Genomic DNA, 18,821 nt, shown 5'->3' with positions numbered 1-18,821 from the left:
GAGGGAGGGAGACCCACGGGTGGTAGCAGTTTAGAGAAGAAAGGATGAGTTCCAGGAAACTTCTTGGGTTTTTTTAAGCCATATTCTCTCTTGTCTTAATTATTTTTACAGGAATCTGCAGACTATTTTACTGGCTAATAGCACTAATTTTTTTTTCTTGTAAATCTACTGATTTATTGGCAAATCCTAGAAGATAACCACTGAAGATAAGCTGATCCAACTGTGTAAAGCCCTTGTACCCAGCATGGGAGAATTTCCACCATGGCCACCTTAAAGCATTTCTATTTCAGCACCACAAAGAAACAGATGCTAAACAACATGTTTTTTTGTTTGTTTTGTTTTTCTAAGTCCCTTAAGAAAATCTGTGTGGCTTATATTATCCCATTTTCATCTCATGATGTGTGCTCAAAGAGACAAATTTCTATCACAGAAACACAAATAAATCTCTTCCAGATAAAATTTGATGTCACTTGAGACTTTCAAAATATGAAAACCTAAGCATGTTACTGTTGCTTAGTTGCTAAGTCATGTCCAACTCTTTGTGACCCATGGACTGCAGCATGCCAGGTTTCCTTGTCCTTCACTATCTCCTGGAGTTTGTCCACTGAGTCAGTGATGCCATCCAACCATTTCATCCTCTGTCGCCCTTTCTCCTCCTGCCCTCAATCTTCCCCAGCATGAAAGGTTTTAATTTCAAAATGAGATACCTCACTCAAAAAGCAAAAAGAAAATAAATCTCAGAATAAGAAAAAATAATAAGTTTTCTTCCAAAAATTCTTTTTTTGTTAGCCCCAGGCCATCTCTAATGTTGACATAATGAAACTTCACGTGTGCTGCCCAGTCAGTGCTGTTTGAGGTCTCATTTGCATGAAATTCTAAAGCAGCTATGGGGCTTCCCAGGTGGCTTAGTGGTAAAGTCCTGCCAATGCAGGAGATGCAGGACATGCAGGTTCTATCCTTGGGTTAGGAAGATCCCCTGGGAGAGGAAATGGCAGCCCACAACTACCTTATAAGGTAGGCACTGCTTTTAACATCCCCATTTTGTAGATGAGGACATCAGGGTTTGAAGAAGTAAATAGACTTTTCAACTGAGGCAATAGTGTAACCACAATCTGTGTGAGCAGCCGTACAACCCCCAGCAAGATCATAGGTCTCTTAGTCTGTACACAGTTAGTAGTTAAGAAATTCAGTGGCGTGAACCATAAAGCCAGGGCACTGGAAGGAAAATTTGGAAATTAGCTAGACGTTTCACCTCTCTTGGAGGCCATATATAACATGTCCAGTTCACAGAAAATACTTTCTACTACCTTTGATAAGTGAAAATATCTTCCCTTTAATATTTCTGGGCTATTACTGAGTTTTCTATTAGGTTCAGTTTGAAAAAGAACAAAATGACAACTTATTGCTACTTATGTAAAGAATTATATTTATATTATATTTATAAGGATTATGCATTAACATTATGGCTTTCCTTGTGGCTCAGATGGTAAAGACTTTGCTTGCAATGCAGGAGACCTGAGTTTGATCCCTGGGTTGGGAAGATCCCCTGGAGAAGGGAATGGCAACCCACTCCAATATTCTTGCCTGGGAAATCCTGTGGACAGAAGAGCCTGGTGGGCTGCAGTCCATAAGGTTGTAAAGAGCCAGACATAGCTGACTACACATGCACACTAAAGCAGCTAAAATTTCAAGCTGGTACAGAGAGAAGCTCTTCTAGAACCTAATATGCATCCCCCTTAACTTAGTTCTGTGGTTATGCTCTGAATGATGAGATCCTGTTTCAGATGCCAAGATAACATTTTGAACTTTAAAAAGTACATCATCACTTCTCGGCCTTTTGGCTAAGATCAAGTGTAAAAAGTACATCTATATCTATATCTATGCTTTAAGGCAGCTGGTGTAGAAGGTTTCCAATGCTGGGCACAACAGCTTTATACAGTTGGGTCAACTTAATAATCTTTAGTGGTTGTCTTCTATGATTTGTCTATAAATCAATAGATTTATAAATATATATATATACTTTAAAACTTTAAAATGTAAATATATATACATATATAAATATATATATTTACTGGCTTTCATTTAGGCAGGCATGGGTGGTCCAAAAATATTATCTTTACAGAAATGCAATCTTCTATCTTCCTCTTTGATTATTCCCTCTTGATTATTATTGTTAGAGAATGATGGGATAAAAAAAATAGTAAGTCCTATTGGCAACTTGACTATTGTCTTCTTGCTAATTCTATCTTCTAAGAGTTAAAATAAACTAAATTGAAGGAAACATTTAGAAAAGAATTGCAGACAATTCTATCTTTCAGCAACAGCAACCACCACTATGGAGGTAATGACCAAATAAAACTGGTTTGTGATGTCAGCAAATAAACCAATGAGAGGAGAAATTAAGACACACTCCAAAAAGATCTATTCACGTCTGCTGGGAAGTTTTCTGTATCTATAATCATGTTCTTACAACTTAACAGATGATTACATGTTTTGACCTTTCAAAGATGATAGAAACTTCCTGTTTTGACCCGGATAGAGTAAGACCATTGCTCCAAGCTGCCCCTTACACAATTAAAAAGCCCTGGTCATAATGCAACAAGCGTAGGATGTTTCTAAAAGGTAGAAAGACAAAAGTGGGGCTGCCTAGGGACACTTGGACTTGAGGAACAACAAAAAGATTCTCCTGGTTTCCTCATTGCTCCCCTCACACGCTTCCAGGTCAGCCGTAACTTACACCGTCACTATTCATCCTTCTCCCTCTACCCGAAAGATCCCCACAAACCTCATTCTACAAGTCTCTTAAACAAAAGTTTCTTCTTCACAGCACCTAACTGTGCTGACACAGTAAAACATTTCTTCTACTGTGAGTATTTCATCTTTAGTTCTGACTTCCTTTTGGGAAACTTAAGCACTATGGCTGGAGAAAGTGGTTAGGACTTGGCATGTGGGGGTGGAAATCAACTTGTGTGTGCTTTCATTGCTAGAGGAGCTCTCTGTTGCCTTGGAAACCGCAGTCTATGTGGAAGGAGCAGTATACTCTGTGGGTGAATGATAGAGCGGTCAGGTATGCTCTGTGTAAACACTGTGCATCTGTGTGAAGAAACGTTGGCCCAGCTTTGCTGGCAGTAGGACCAGAACTCGGTTTTGGTATGTCACATGTCTGTTAAGGGATATTTGTAAAATGTTTCTTGGGCTGAAAAAATATTACAAGGAATATAACTCTGTGAGTTTTCCTTTGACTCCATGCCTCCATGCCTCACAGAAAGTAGAGCCAAAAGAAGTAAAGTGGCCCAAACTAAGCCACATACAAGCATACCTCAGAGACATTGTGGATTCGGTTCCAGACCACCTCAATAAAGAGAATAACGCTATAAAGCAAGTTGCACAAAATTTTTGGCTTCCCAGTGCACATAAAAGTTGTGCTTACACCATACTGTAGTCTACTGAGTGTGAGATAGCATTATTTCTCAAAAAAACAACGTGCATATCTTAATGAAAAAAGAATACTTTCTTACTAGAAAAAAGCAGAGGGATGGATAAGAGGAAGAAGCTAAAGAGGAGTGTGATTTCAGGTAAACGACCAGACTCAGCTTGATCCTACAGAGGAACTCTGGGTGTAAAGGATGCTTCAGAGTCTGTATTGACTGAGGCAAAGGCTTCTGTATTCTGGTACCAGCTGGATGTTAACTAAGGCTGCCCAGGGTGTGTAAACTTTCAGGCACTTCCCTGCCTCCCATGTCATGAAAAGAGCTTTGGATACTGTGTGAGCAAAAAAAGTGCTCAGACATGAAGAGTAGGCAGGAAGGTCAAAGAGGCCCCCAGGAATCTAGGCGATGCACTGACAGAGTCTCCTCCACCCATCTGACAGTGGAGACAGCTGAAATTCCCAGATACTCCTGTTTGCTTAAAATTCCATGCTGCTGCTCCACTAAAATACCCTGTCCTGTTATCTACCCACTGTTGTCCACTCGATCGGCTCCTGTCCACGCCCAAGATGCTTTTCGATTCTCCTTTTGATTTCTTCTTTGGCCCATTGGCTGTTCAGTAGTATGTGGTTAGTTTTCACATATTTGTGAATGTTTCAGTTTTCATTCTGCTTTTGATTTCTAGTTTCATTACATTGTTGTTAGAAAAGATAATTGGTATGATTTCAGTCTAATTTGTTAAGACTTGTTTTGTGACCTAACATGTCCTGGAAAATATTCAGCATAAGCTTGAAAAAAATGCATAATTCACTGCTGTCGAATAGAAGTTTCTATCTGTTCAGTCCATTGGTCTTTAATGGTGTTCAAGTCTGCTGTTCCTGTGTTGATTTCTGTCTGAAAGTTCTATCCATTGTTGGTAGTGGGGTATTGAGTCTGCTATTATTGTATTGCTGTCTATTTCCCCCTTCAGTTCTATCAATGTTTGCTTTATATATTGGGATGCCTTGATATTGGATACATGTATATTTATAGTTGTTATATCTTCCTGATTAATATTTTAAGTATCACATACTATTCTTTCTTGTCTCTTGTGACAGTTTTAGACTTAAAGTACTCCCCTAGAGAGGGAGAAGCTGGGAGCTTGGCTTTTTTCTTACCTACTTGCTTTGCACTGAGCTGTTACCCCATTTCAATTCCTGGATCAGAAAGACCCACTGGAGAAGGGATAGACTAGCCACTCCAGCATTCTTGGGCTTCTCTTGTAACTCAGCTGGTAAAGAATCTGCCTGCAATGCGGGAGACCTGGGTTTGATCCCTGGGTTGGGAAGATCCCCTGGAGAAGGGAAAGGCTACCCACTCCAGTATTCTGGCCTGGAGAATATATAGTCCATGGGGTCGCAAAGAGGTGGATACAACTGAGAGACTTTCACTTTTCACTTGTTGTGGGGGCAGGGGGCTTCCCATATGTGATTAATTAAGAACTTTCAAATAGTCATGTTTTGCTACCTAAAAATATTCTTTAAAAATTCAATACAGTATGATAACATTTGCACGTCTTCAATTGAAAGTAGGATCTTTTCTAGCCTGTAGAAATCCTTGACAAAATGCAATTAATGCTTGATTTCTTTTCAAATGTGTTGTCCTATGAAGAATGACACTATCTGTACATGCTCCAAAGTTGAAAATTCACTTTTGTGCAGTTAAGTGTTAGGCTAATGTCTTTCAATGGCTCTAAATGAGGGCAGGTAAAAGTATGCATGTGTGTGTTTGTGTGGAGTGTGTATGTGGAATTTCCTGGTTGTCCTGATCACAAGGGAATTTTATTGGCATTTAGTGAATAAGATTCATATGTGGAAAGTCGTAAAAAGTTTCTCCAAATGCTACCAGCCTACCACTTGATAACTACATGCCAAGCATGTGCATGCTAAGTTGCTTCAGTCTTGTTCAACTCTTTGTGACCCTTTGGACTGTAGCCCATCAGGCTTCTCTGGCCATGGGATTCTCCAAGCAGGAATATTGGAGTGGGTTGCCACGCCCTCCTCAAGGGGATCTTCCCGACTCAGGGAATGAATTTATGTCTCTTATACCTCCTGCATTGGCAGTGGGTTCTTTACCACTAGTGTCACCTGGGAAGCCCCACCTCATGCCATAACCCCTTATAAACAGAGCTCTTCGAAGTGGCAGACCAGCCAGCCTGTGATGACAGCAAAGAGGAGAGACCTAATGCAAATAAGGAGCATAGGTGTTGAACTCAAGGATTTAAATAGAAGCCAAATTTTGTCACTAACTGTGATGTGTTACTGGGACCAAGTCTCTCATTTTCCATAAATCTCTGTTCCATTAACTACAGTGGGGTCATTAATACAAAGTCAATAGAATCAGGCTGAAGAGTAAATGACATTGTATGTAAGACATATGGTAGGCATTTGAAAAGGTACATGCTTCTTTCCCCTTTTTTTTTCTGGGAGAATCAGCCTTGAATCATTTTTTCATAAGCTTCTGATCTTGCCCACTTGTCTAAGAATAGGAGAATGGCCCCATTGTTCTCAAAGTACTTCAAGTACTTATCTGCTTGAATACAAAGTGTATTTAATTTACTTGTCTCTGTCCTTTCTGCTGGAAAGCTAATAATCACTTATTATTGAGAAAAGTAGAAAGCTTTTAGTTCAGATGCACAAACAGTATAGCAAACAGGGAAATCATAGCTATGATGTGGGTAGAAAAAAAAGAGCCTTAAATCAGGAAGAAAGCTACTCATGGAAGTGCCTAGAGTTCAGCACTTTCTCAAAATGAAGCTCATGATGATGTTTCCTGAGTGATCAAGTAAGGAAAAATATTGGATGACACCCCTTATTCGCAGAATTTAGAAAGAAATGATAAAATGAACTTATTTACAAGACAGAAACAGACTCACGGACTTAGAGAATGAATTTATGGTTGCCGGGAGGGAAGGATGGGGGAAGGGATATTTAGGGAGTTTGAGATGGACATGTACACACTACTGTATTTTAAATGGATAACCAACAAGGACCTACTGTATAGCACAGGGAACTCTGCTCCATGTTATATGGCAATCTGAATAGGAGGGGAGCTTGGGAGAGAATGGATACATGTGTATGTATGTTTGAGTTCCTTTTCTGTTCACTTGAAACTATTGCAATATTGTTAATTGGCTATACCCCAATAAAAAATAAAAAGTTTAAAAAAAGAAGAAGAACATCAAACTATAATCTATACACTATATCTAATGTAGATATACATTGTAGGAGAATGTAGGAGAAAATGGCAACCTATACAATGTATAGGTTTCTCCTATACAATGTAGGAGAAAATGGCAACCCTCCGCAGCATTCTTGCCTGGAGTATCCCACCCATTGACAGAGGAGCCTGGCAGGCTACAACCCATGGGGTCACAAAGAGTCAGGCATGACAGAGAGATGTCTAGTACACAGAGAGAGATGTCTAGCAAAAGCAAAGAAACTGTGGAAATTCTTTTTTATGAATCACTTGTTTTTTTAATGAATTCTTGCTATTTGAAGTGCTAAGCATCCATTAATCTGGAGAGTCACCTATGTAAATGAACAATCTCTCAATAGGAACAGATCAAAGCAGCATTTTATTTATTATTTAGCAACAGAAAAAAAAAAGGCAGCAATATCAGAGAACTTGTGCATTGCTTCTGTAGTCAATGATTCTATACAATGCATTTACATAGTGAAATACAGCATTGAATGACAAAGTGTAAAATATTGCAGTTAAATCCAATAAATCCAATGAAACCAAATACAAAGAAAAATAAAGATGACTGCTAATCTTAAACATAAATAAATTACAAATGTGAATAAAAGAATCTGAACCATGACCTCCTCTCTTTCAGAAAAGCAAAGATGAAATGCAAAACACCCCAAAAGATTTGAGCTGGTAGTTCAAAAGAACTGGCTGACCATCAAAGTCTAACCTAGAAAATGAGCAAGGACTATTTTCCCCAGATATCAAGAATACTTGAGGAATATTTCCAAACAATTTTCCAGGATAAAAGGAAGAAATTATCCCAACAAACTAAAATCCAGCCCAGATGGCCTCACCGCTAAATTCCAACAAATGTTTAAAGAAGAATTAACGCCAAACCTTCTCAACCAATTCCAAAAAAACATAAGAGGGGATGCATCCCAACTCATGCTATGAAGTCAATGACCCTGATGCTAAAGCCAGAGGAAGACACCACAAAAAAATGACACTATAGATTGATCTCCCTTACAGATATTGATGTGAAAGTCCTCAATAAATTACTGGCAAACTAAATCCAACAGCATATCAAGAAGATTATATGCCATGACCTATGGGGTTGATCCCAGGAATGCAAAAATAATAATATTAATCTATGTAATATTATTACAACACATTAATAGAATAAAGAAGCAGATCACACGATCATATCAACAGACACAGAAAAAGCATTTGACAATACCTAAGACGCTTTCACAATATGAACACCCAGAAAACTGGAAATAGAGGAAACTTTTCAACATGATAAAAGGCATTAATTAAACACCCACAGCTAACATTGTACTCAGTGGTGTAAGTATAAAAACTTTCCCTCTAAGATCAAGAACTAGAAAGATGCCCAATCTCACCACTGCTATTCAAAATTCTGCTGAAAGCTCTATTCAGACCAATTAGGAAAGAAAAATCGATAAAAGGCATCATAATTGGAAAGGAAGAAGTACACCTATCTCCACTCACAGAAGACATGATCCAATACACAGAAAATTCAAGAAATTCACAGAAAAAATTACTCAAGCAAAAATTCAGCAAAATTGCACACTACAAGATCAACTGTGTTTCTATAAACCAACAGTGGGCAATCTGAAAAGTATATTGAGAAAACATTTCTATTTACAGTAGCATCCAAAAGAATAAAGTACCTGGAATGAATTTAACCAAGAAAATGAAAGACTGATACACAGAAAACTGCAAAACATTATTTTAAAAAGGTAGACTTCAATATTATGGAAAGACAGCCTGTGTTCATGGACCGGAAAACTTAATATTGTTAAGAGAGCAGTAATACCCAAAGTAATTTCAAGATTCATTGCATTCCTTATCAAAATTCTAATGACCTTTTTTACAGGTATGGAAAATCTGATCTTTAGATTCATAGGGAATTACAAGGGGCCTCTCTGATACTCAGATGGTAAAGAATCTGCCTGCAATGCAGGAGACCTGGGGTTTTATCACTAGGTATGGGAGATCCCCTGGAGGAGGGCATGACAATTCATTCCGAAATGCTTGCTAAGAGAATCCCACAGAGAGGGGCCTGGTGGGCTACAGTCCATGGAGTTGTAAAGAGTCGTACTTAACTGAAGTGACTGAGCAAGCATGCACTGAATAGGCAAAACAACATTGAAAAAGAACAACAAATTTGAAGGACTCAAACTTCACAGTTTCAAACTTACTACAAAGTACAATCATTGAGGGAGTAGTAAAAGATACATAGGTCAGAGGAATGGGATTTTGAGTCCAGAAATAAATCCATACCTCTTATATTCAATTGATTTTTGACAAGAGTGCCAAGACTACTCCATGGGGAAAGAATAGACTTTTCAAGGAATGGTGTTAAGACAACTGTATATTCACATGCAAAAGACTGAACACCTACCGTGCACTGTGTATAAAAGTTAACTGGAAATGAGTCAATGACTTAAATATAAAGGCTAAGACCATACATGGTGCAGTGGTAAAGAATCTTCCTGCCAATGCAGGAGCTGCAAGAGATGCAAGTTCAATCTCTGAGTCAGGAAGATCCCCTAGAGTAGGAAATGGCAACCCACTCCAGTATTCTTGCCTGGGAAATCCCATGGACAGAGGAGCCTGGCGGGCTACAATCCACGGAGTCACAAAGATTTGAACATGACTGAACATGCAGCACACAAGACCATAAAACGTGGAAGAAAATATAGGAGTCAATCATTATGAACATAGCTTTGGCAAGGGTTTTTGGGGCATGCTACCAAAAACACAAACAAGAAAAGGACAATCACATAAACTGGACTTCATCAAATTTTGGTACATCAAAAGATACAATCAAGAAAATGAAGACAACCTATAGAGTGGGGGAAAATTATGTATCTAAAAAAGCCTAGTACCCAGAATATAAAACAAGCCCTTACAACTCAAGAACAAAAGGCCAAACTCAATTTAAAAATGAGCAGAATTTGAATAGGCATTTCTCCAGGGAAGCTATAAATGAACCACGGGCACATGAAAAGATACTCAATATCTTTCATCATAAGGGAAATGCAAATCAAAGCCACAATGAGATACCACCTCATATCCACTAACATGGCTAATTTCTTAATCAGAAAATATAAGAGTAGCAAAGATATGAAGAGCTTGAAATTCTTGTATTTCAAAGGTGGAAATATAAACTAGTTCAGCTGCTGTGAAAAATAATTTGGCATTTTCTCAAATGATTATACATAGAATTACCATATGACACAGTTATAAGTATACACAGTCTTAAGTATATATCAACACAAAATGAAAACAAGTACTCAAATACATGTACATGCATGTTCATAGAGGCACTATTGCCATAGCCAAATGCCCATCAACAGATGAGCAAATAAACTGTATTATATATAGATGGTGGAATATTATTCAGCCATCTTTTCATTAAATGTTCTCTTGGTATCTCTAATTTTCTTGAAGGGATCTCTAGTCTTTCCCATTCTATCATTTTCCTCTGTTTTTCTTTTTGTTTGTTTGTTTTTGTTTGTTTTTTATTGATCACTGAGGAATGCTTTCTTATCTCTCCTTGCTATTCTTTGGAACTCTGCAATTAGATAGAAATATCTTTCCTTTTCTCCTTTGCCTTTCACTTCTCTTCTTTTCTCAGCTTTTGTAAGGCCTCCTCAGACAACCATATTGCCTTTTTGCATTTCTTTTTCTTGGGGATGGTCTTGATCCCTGCCTCCCATACAATGTCACAAACCTTCATCATAGTTCTTCAGGCACTCTATCGGATCTAATCCCTTGAATCTATTTCTCATTTCCACTGTATAATCATAAAGGATTTGATTTAGGTCATACCTGAATGGTCTAGTAGTTTTTCCCAGCTTTCTTCAACTTAAGTCTGAATTTCGCAATAGGGAATTCAAGATCAGAGCCACAGTCAGCTCCTGGTCTTGTTTCTGCTGACTCTATGGAGCTGCTCCATCTTTGGCTGCAAAGAATATAATCAATATGATTTCTGTATTGACCATCTGGTGATGTCCATGTGTAGTCATCTCTTGTGTTGTTGGAAGAGGGTGTTTGTCATGACCAATGTGTTTTCTTAGCAAAATTCTGTTAGCCTTTGCCTTGCTTCATTTCATACTCAAGGCCAAACTTGCCTGTTATTACAGGTATCTCTTGACTTCCTACTTTTGCTTTCCAATCCTCTATGATGAAAAGGACATCTTCTTATGGTGTTAGTTCTAGAAGGTCTTGTAGGTCATCACAGAATCAATCAACTTCAGCTTCTTAGGCATTAGTGGTTGGGGAATAGACTTGGACTACTATGATGTTGAATGGTTTGCCTTGGAAATGAGCAGAGATCATGCTGTCATTTTTGAGATTGCACCCAAGTACAGCATTTCAGACTCTTCACTGCATTTCATGCAAAGATGGGCACAATAAAAGACAAAGACGGTGTGGAAATAACAGAAGCAAAAGATACTAAGAAAAGATGGCAAGAACTCACAGAACTATACAAAAAAGATCTTAATGACCCAGACGACCATCATGATGTGATAACTCGCTTAGAGCCAGACATCCCGGAATGTAAAGTCAAGTAGGAAGCATCACTATAAACAAAGTTAGTGGAGGTGATGGAATTCCAGCTGAACTATTTCAAATCCTAAATGATGATGGTGTGAAAGTGCTGCACTCAATATGCCACTGAATTTGGAAAACTCAGCAGTGGCCACAGGACTGGAAAGGGACAATTTTCATTCCAATCCCTAAGAAAGGCAATGTCAAAGAATGCTCAAACTACTGCAAAATTGCACTCATCTCACACACTAGCAAAATAATGCTTAAAATTCTCCAAGCCAGGCTTCAATGGTATGTGAACTATGAACTTCTAGATGTTCAAGCTGGATTTAGAAAAGGCAGAGGAACCAGAGATCGAATTGCCAACATCCATTGGATCATAGAAAGAGCAAGAGAATCCCATAAAAACATCTACTTCTGCTTCTACTTGACTATGCTAAAGCCTTTGACTGTGTGGATCACAACAAACTGTGGAAAATTCTTCAAGAGATGGGTATACCAGACCACCTTACCTGCCTCCTGAGAAATCTGTGTGCAGGTCAAGAAGCAACAGTTAAAACCTGACATAGAGCAATGGACTGGTTCCAAATTGGGAAAGGAGTACGTCAAGGCTGTATATTGTCTCCCTGCTTATTTAACTTATATGCAAAGTACATCATGAAAACATCAGGCTGAATGAAGCACAAGCTGGAATCAAGATTGCTGGGAGAAATATCAATAATCTCAGATATGCAGATAACACCACCCTTATGGCAGAAAGTGGAGAACTAAAGAGCCTCTTGATGAAGGTAAAAGAAGAGAGTGAAAAAGTTGTCCTAAAACTCAACATTCAGAAAACTAAGATCATGACATCTGGTCTCATCACTTCATGGCAAATAGATGGGGAAACAATGGAAATAGTGAGAGACTTTTAGGGGCTCCAAAATCGCTGCAGATGGTGACTGCAGCCATAAAATTAAGAGACACTTGCTCCTCGGAAGAAAAGCTATGACCAACCTAGACAGCATATTAAAAAGCAGAGACATCTATTTTGCCAACAAAGGTTCGTCTAGTCAAAGCTATGGTTTTTCCAGTACTCATGTATGGATGTGAAAATTGGACTATAAAGAAAGCTGAGCACTGAAGAATTGATGCTTTTGAACTGTGGTGTTGGAGAAGACTCTTGAGAGTCCCTTGGACTGCATGGAGATCCAACCAGTCCATCCTAAAGGAGATCAGTCCTGAATATTCATTGGAAAGACTAATGCTGAAGCTGAAGCTCCAATACTTTGGCCACCTGATGTGAAGAATTGACTCACTGGAAAAGACCCTGATTCTGGGAAAGAATAAAGGCAGGAGGAAAAGGGGACAACATGGGATGAGATGATTGGATGGCATCACTGACTCGATGGGCATGAGTTTGAGCAAGGTCCAGGAGTTGGTGATGGACAAGGAAGCCTGGCATGCTGCAGTCCATGGGGTCACAAAGAGTTGAACATGACTAAGCAACTAAACTGAACTGAACTGAACTATTCAGCCATAAAAAGAAATTTATTACCAATACATACTACAACATGAATGAATCTCGAAAACATTATTCTCGGTGAAAGAAGCGAGTCACAAAAGCTCACAAACGGCAAGACTCCACTTATATTAAACACCCAAAATCAGCAAATTCATTGAGACAGAAAGCACATTAGTGATTTTGAAGTGCTGGGGAGACTGGTATTGGGGAGTGACTGTTTAATGGATATGGATTTTCCTTTTGGGGCGATTAAAATGTTTTGATCTAGATAGACCTGCTGGTTGTACAACACTGTGCAAATACTAAATACTAGTGAATTTCTCACTTTAAAAATGGCTAGTTGGGGCTTCCCTGGTGGTCCAGTGGTTAAGACTCCAGGCTTCCAATGGAGGGGGTGTGGGTTCAATCCCTAGTCAGGGAACTAAGATTTCACCTGCTGCGCCTGTGGCCAAAAAAGTTTCATGTGAGTTTCACCTTATTTTTAAAAAGTACGCTTGTATTTGATTATTGTAACAAAGTACCATAACCGCATGAGGGTTAAAGAAATGCAAAATTCCCTACCTTTAGTAGTTTTAATTCAATAATTTCAGACTGAGAAATCTCATCTCTGGAAAGAATTTCAGCATCTGTTTACCAGCCCACCCACCCAGCGCTCCAATTCCTGCTGCCGAATCTTCCACTTGGCTCGGTCAGCCCCCGCTTTGACTCGGGCAGAGGCTCACTCCCCTGAGGGAGGCTGTTTCTTTTCCTGAATAGTTCTATTGGAAAGTTCCATCATGTAATCAGCTGAAATAGGCCTCCTCGTGTGACAAATAGAAGAAATAATGAACTTCATCTCAAGATAGAAGGAGGGTCAGCCTTGCAACCTCCTGGGATGGCTCTCACGACACATTCTTACAAGAAGTCTAACTGTGTCTGTTATTCAAAAACAAGTTCACATTCAAATAAAATCACCCTGATTTCCCTTTTTTGTCAGAGTTCAAACAGACTGCAGACATTCAGATCAACCCACCCAGGGATGCTGTACATGATAATTAATATACTTTTAAGCTTACATTCTCAATAGTTGCTCTGAGATTCCTGACTTGGAAACCCACTAGAGGCATCGCCTTGGATCAAAGATGAGACTGGGAAAATAGAGGCTTGAGCTTTGAATACAACATTGTGATGTGAGCTATAAAGTTAAGAGAGCCAGCATTCCAGATAAAACAGTAGTGATGAAATAACCATAAGACCTATGCTAACACAGATCTTTGCGCTCATGCAAACGCACAAGCATGCTCTGTTAAATGCTATGCACATGCTATTAGTATTTCACTTAATCCTCTCAACAATCTCATGAGGTAGGTACTATAGTGCTCCCATTAGACAAAGGGGGAAATTGAGGTAGAGTTAGATTAGAATTTATGCAAGGTCACACACTTGTAAATAGTAAATAGTGAATAGAGTGAATAAATAGTGAATAGAGAAGACAGTAAACAGTGAATGGTGTGTGACGCATGCTTAAAAGTGAAGCCTTCACCACTGTGATGCTCTGCCTGGAGATTGAAAAACCCGAGTCTAAATGTTGCCATGTGCTGTTTGCTTTCAGTAAAATCATTCGATTTTTCTCTTTGCACCTTTCTTTCCCTTCTTCCTTCTGCACCCTCCCCTCTCTTCTCTTCCTCTTCATTACCTACTCTCCTTCCTCCCTCTCTTACTTCTACGTTTTCTCTAAAACAATAGAATTGCACTAGCTTATAGGTTTGGTCCAACTTTCCTTGTATGTTCTGTGAATCTACACTCAGTACAAGTAATAGGTATGGGGCAAGTGCCCCTGAAATTATTCTTGGAGATTTTCTTTCACAGGATGAAAGTCATTTATTTAAACTGAACTCAAAATGGTTTGCTGGTTTCAGGGGAAGAGAAATGTAAAACTTCAGGAACTTGAACCATATTGGACTTTTGCTGATAAGTGATTCAGTTACTTTCCTAATATGAGGACAAAACAAATGCGTAAATTGCCAGGAAACAATACGCTGTTGTTATTTTGGAAGGTTCATGTTTTAATTTAATCTTAAGTAAGTTCTGTTATTGATATTGTTGATTTTCAGTTCCATTGCTTAGTCCCTTCTCAGTGGCTGTTACTGAATATTTTTGCCTTTTTGGCACAATTGTCCATCAAACAAAATAAGCACCACCTGATCAGAGCTCCTGGGGAGGGGCTGAGTCTTCCATTTCTCTTTCACATCTAATAACCACCATTCTCCTTGAATACCTATAGAGATGAGCCTTAAAATAAACATTATTCCAGATTTCTCCATGAACTATAATTACATTTCAAAATGAAAAATCACATTTTCCATTTGGAAATTATAATTGCCTTTGCTAAGATGTGAATAAATGATCAAAATACAGCTGTTTCTAAAAGCTTGTAAATGTCTTTTCATGCATTTCTGTAGCTGCACTTTTTCCCCCATGTAACACAATTTTCAGGCACTTATCTTCAGTGTCCACAATCACCTTACATTGACACAGACATAAATTCATCTGATTTATTTGCAAGTAGAAGGCACACATGCCTTTCATAAAGTTCGTCTGCAATAATTGGCTAGTAGTGGTGCATCAAAAAATCTGCATGCATAGTTAAAACTATAAAAATAAATTTCTGATGATATTCTAAAGCAAAAGCACGAAATGAATTGTCTGGAACTGCTGACTGAAGTTGAACACTGGAAGAAAAACTGTGTATATCTAGCAAATGCAAAGGACTAAAGGAGAGAATTCCAGACTTTTTAAACATCACCTTCAAGTTGTCGTTGGAGCATTTCCCAATGCTTAATTATGTACAGTGTTGTGCAAAGAATCAAACCAGAAATTACATACAGCTGCTAGAACACGATAGGTGTGAATAGCGGGGTGAAGGTTTAATCATAGAGGCACTAGGAAGACATTTTTGTCTCTTCAAAATAATACTCTTAGAAAACACTGGAGCAGCTATTGCTTATGCAATGTAGTATAAAGTTATTTCAGTATTTATTAAATGAATGAGACAAAAATATAAAAAACTCAAGTTCTTCTTTCTCAAATGTAATAAAAAAACCTTTTAGGCTGGTTTGAAATTCAAATTAGACACAGTTGCTTTTCAAACATTTTGTAAATTATAACATGTCATGATAAATGCAGGAATTCCTAAGATACTGGATTACACACAATTTTATAATTCACGTCATATTGGGCATGAAGCAATTGATCAAAACTTTAAGGCACTATTATCAGTAATTTCACTCAAAGTCAAGCTGGTGAAACACACAGAAGATCATTTCCAGCCCCCACCCCAAGCGTTCTTGGCAAATGGACTTTGAGGGACCTCCCTTCCTACCACCCTGTTTAGTCATGGTGCTGATTCTGAGTTGGCAAAGACAGCTGTGTTACTCCTCTTAGAAAATTCTAAAGTTCTACTTCTTACGCTTGCTCTCATATCAGCCTGTGAGAGAGAGGATGTACATTGCTACCTGTAACACACATGAGTAAGCTGAAGCTAAGGACAGCTGGGAAGCATGCCCAAACACGTCACTGTCAGTATGAAGTGGGAAGAATCTGAGATTCCCTATGATCCCTTGTACTCACTTGGACAACCTACAGTCCTCCTGGTTCTTTAACATCTTCAAGCCCTGCTTTCAAGCTCCATTCCTTTAATGTAAAACTTTGGCTCTGTGCAATCAAATTGGACAGGATATTATTATCACTTTCATCTAAGTAAATTTCAGTTATTTTCTAGTGATCATTTTTTAAAGAAAAGAAAAAGAAGAGACAAGAGTCATGAGAGATGTGGTCTGCAGGAGACTCTTGAGACTTTCCCAGGTTCAGCTGGTCAATTCTTGAAGTGAGATATTGCAGACACTGCCAATCCCGGAGCCATAGACAGCTGTGTCTAAATAGAGACACAGTTATGTGGATGCACATATTCAGGACACACAAATGGGAAACAAATTGAAACCATGATACAAGAAGCACTATGAACTGCATGGAAGATATGTGTTGATATAAATGGAGTAGAGGATCCTCTATGTTTTAAAACATCAAGGTTATCTACTGTTCTTTGAAAGGAAAAGAAATTACAATGATCAAAGTGTTTACATGTATTTAAAAAAAAAAGCAAAAACATTGTCAATTCTAAAGGAAATTAGTCCTGAATATTCATTGAAAGGACTGATGCTGAAGCTGAAGCTCCAGTATTTTGGCCACCTGATGAGACGAACTGACTCACCTGAAGAGACCCTGATTCTGGGAAAGATTGAAGGCAGGAGGAAAAGGGGACAACAGAGGATGAGATGGTTGGATGGCATCATCAACTTGATGGACATGACTTTGAACAAGCTACAGAAGTTGGTGATGGACAGGGAAGCTTGGCATGCTGCAGTCCATGAGGTCACAAAGAGTTGAATACGAATGAGCGACTTAACTGAATTGAATTGAAAGAAACACTGAAGGAGGTACATTGAAACTGAAAGTCATAGATTCCAACTGCATAATAGATAAATCTAAGCCTCTACAAAGAAGCCCATGAAGAACTAGGACCTCCAGGGACATACGCTAAGTCATGGCCTTGACAATTCATTCAAGAATTATAAGTAAATGCCTTTTCTCTGCATAAAATCAAAATAAAGTATGTAAGATATATGTGTGGGGATGTTTAAATCTTTACCTCAGCCTGATTTTCTATTTCTCCTTTCTACTGGGAAAGGAGACAAGAAAACCAGGCTTTTCTTTGTTAGAAGGTTTCCAGAAAAAAAGAATTATCAGAAAAGAGCTAATTTGCAGGCAAAAAGTTTATAGGAAGGTTTTCAGAAGATGAATATGCTGAGACTGTTGAGGATATACTAGTATTTACTGATCCAAGAGTAAGAGCTACTTGTTCAGAGCCTGTGTGCTAGGTCACTTCAGTTGTCTCCCACTCTTTGCAACCTTATGGACCTCTTCTCTGTCCATAGGATTCTCCAGGCAAGAATACTGGAGTGAGTTGCCATTTCCTTCTCCAGGGGATCTTTTCGACCCAGGGATCAAAACGGCATTTCTCATGTTTCCTGCATTGGCAGGTGAGTTCAGAACCAGGGAATTAATCAGAATCCAGACCCAAGTGTGTTTGACTCCTACCTAAGCTGAGTCATGCCGCTTATTGGGAAAGAGAAAGTTTACCCAAATTAATGAATTGGATGTTCAATGTGGGAAAACACATTTTCAAAATTCTTTCATTCTTCTTTTTTATCTTGACAATTTCAAGGACATTAGGATTGTTATAGTGGCATTCTATCTGAAAATCTATAACTATATAATAGTTATATAGTCCTGGAAACACACAAAATAGAGCAGCTCCACTCAGCCTCAGCAACTGCTGTGTGAACATAACGATTCAGGTGAGTGTTTTGGAACTGGTAGAGATATCACATCAATTGAGACAGCAATTCTATTTTAGAGCTTATGAAGCACTTTTTATAAACTGTTGTTGCACTGGAATGCTTCCCATAAGAAACTGTTCAGAATGAAAATGACAACGGGAAGAGCCAGTTCTCATCAGAGTTGATTATTCTGGCAGAAAGAGTATGCAAAATATCTTGGAGGGATGTGCACCATGCTTAATGTGTATCACTTAGTATTCATTTTCTTAAAAATTGCATATGATTGATGAAGCATTTTCCGCATTGGAACACTCTGTTCCCAAACCCTTCTAAACAAAAAGCTGCCGTTCAGGGTCTAATGTTTTTACCAAATTCATATCTCTTCACTGTGAAGAATGAGTGAGTACAAGGTCAAGGGGATTAGGAGCAGGATGTTGGATATATTTACTTAACCCTCTAACATTTGGAACCATAAAAACAACATACAAAAATTAGGAAATCCCTGTCAATTTCTGCCTGGAAAATTGCTGTAATATGAAATGATTAGAGTTTCCCAGAGCAATGGGTCCCTGGTGCTCTTCTTTTGCCTCTCATCTAGTTAGGAAAAAATGCAGTGATACTTCTCTGTGCCAGCAGATAAAAATCCCCATCACCCTCTGATCTGTGTTTCCCCAGAGATCCACATTGTCTTTATTC

This window comes from Odocoileus virginianus, chromosome 15, assembly GCF_023699985.2.
Source record: "Odocoileus virginianus isolate 20LAN1187 ecotype Illinois chromosome 15, Ovbor_1.2, whole genome shotgun sequence".
Lineage (NCBI taxonomy): Eukaryota > Metazoa > Chordata > Mammalia > Artiodactyla > Cervidae > Odocoileus > Odocoileus virginianus.
This window is presented reverse-complemented; position numbering follows the sequence as displayed.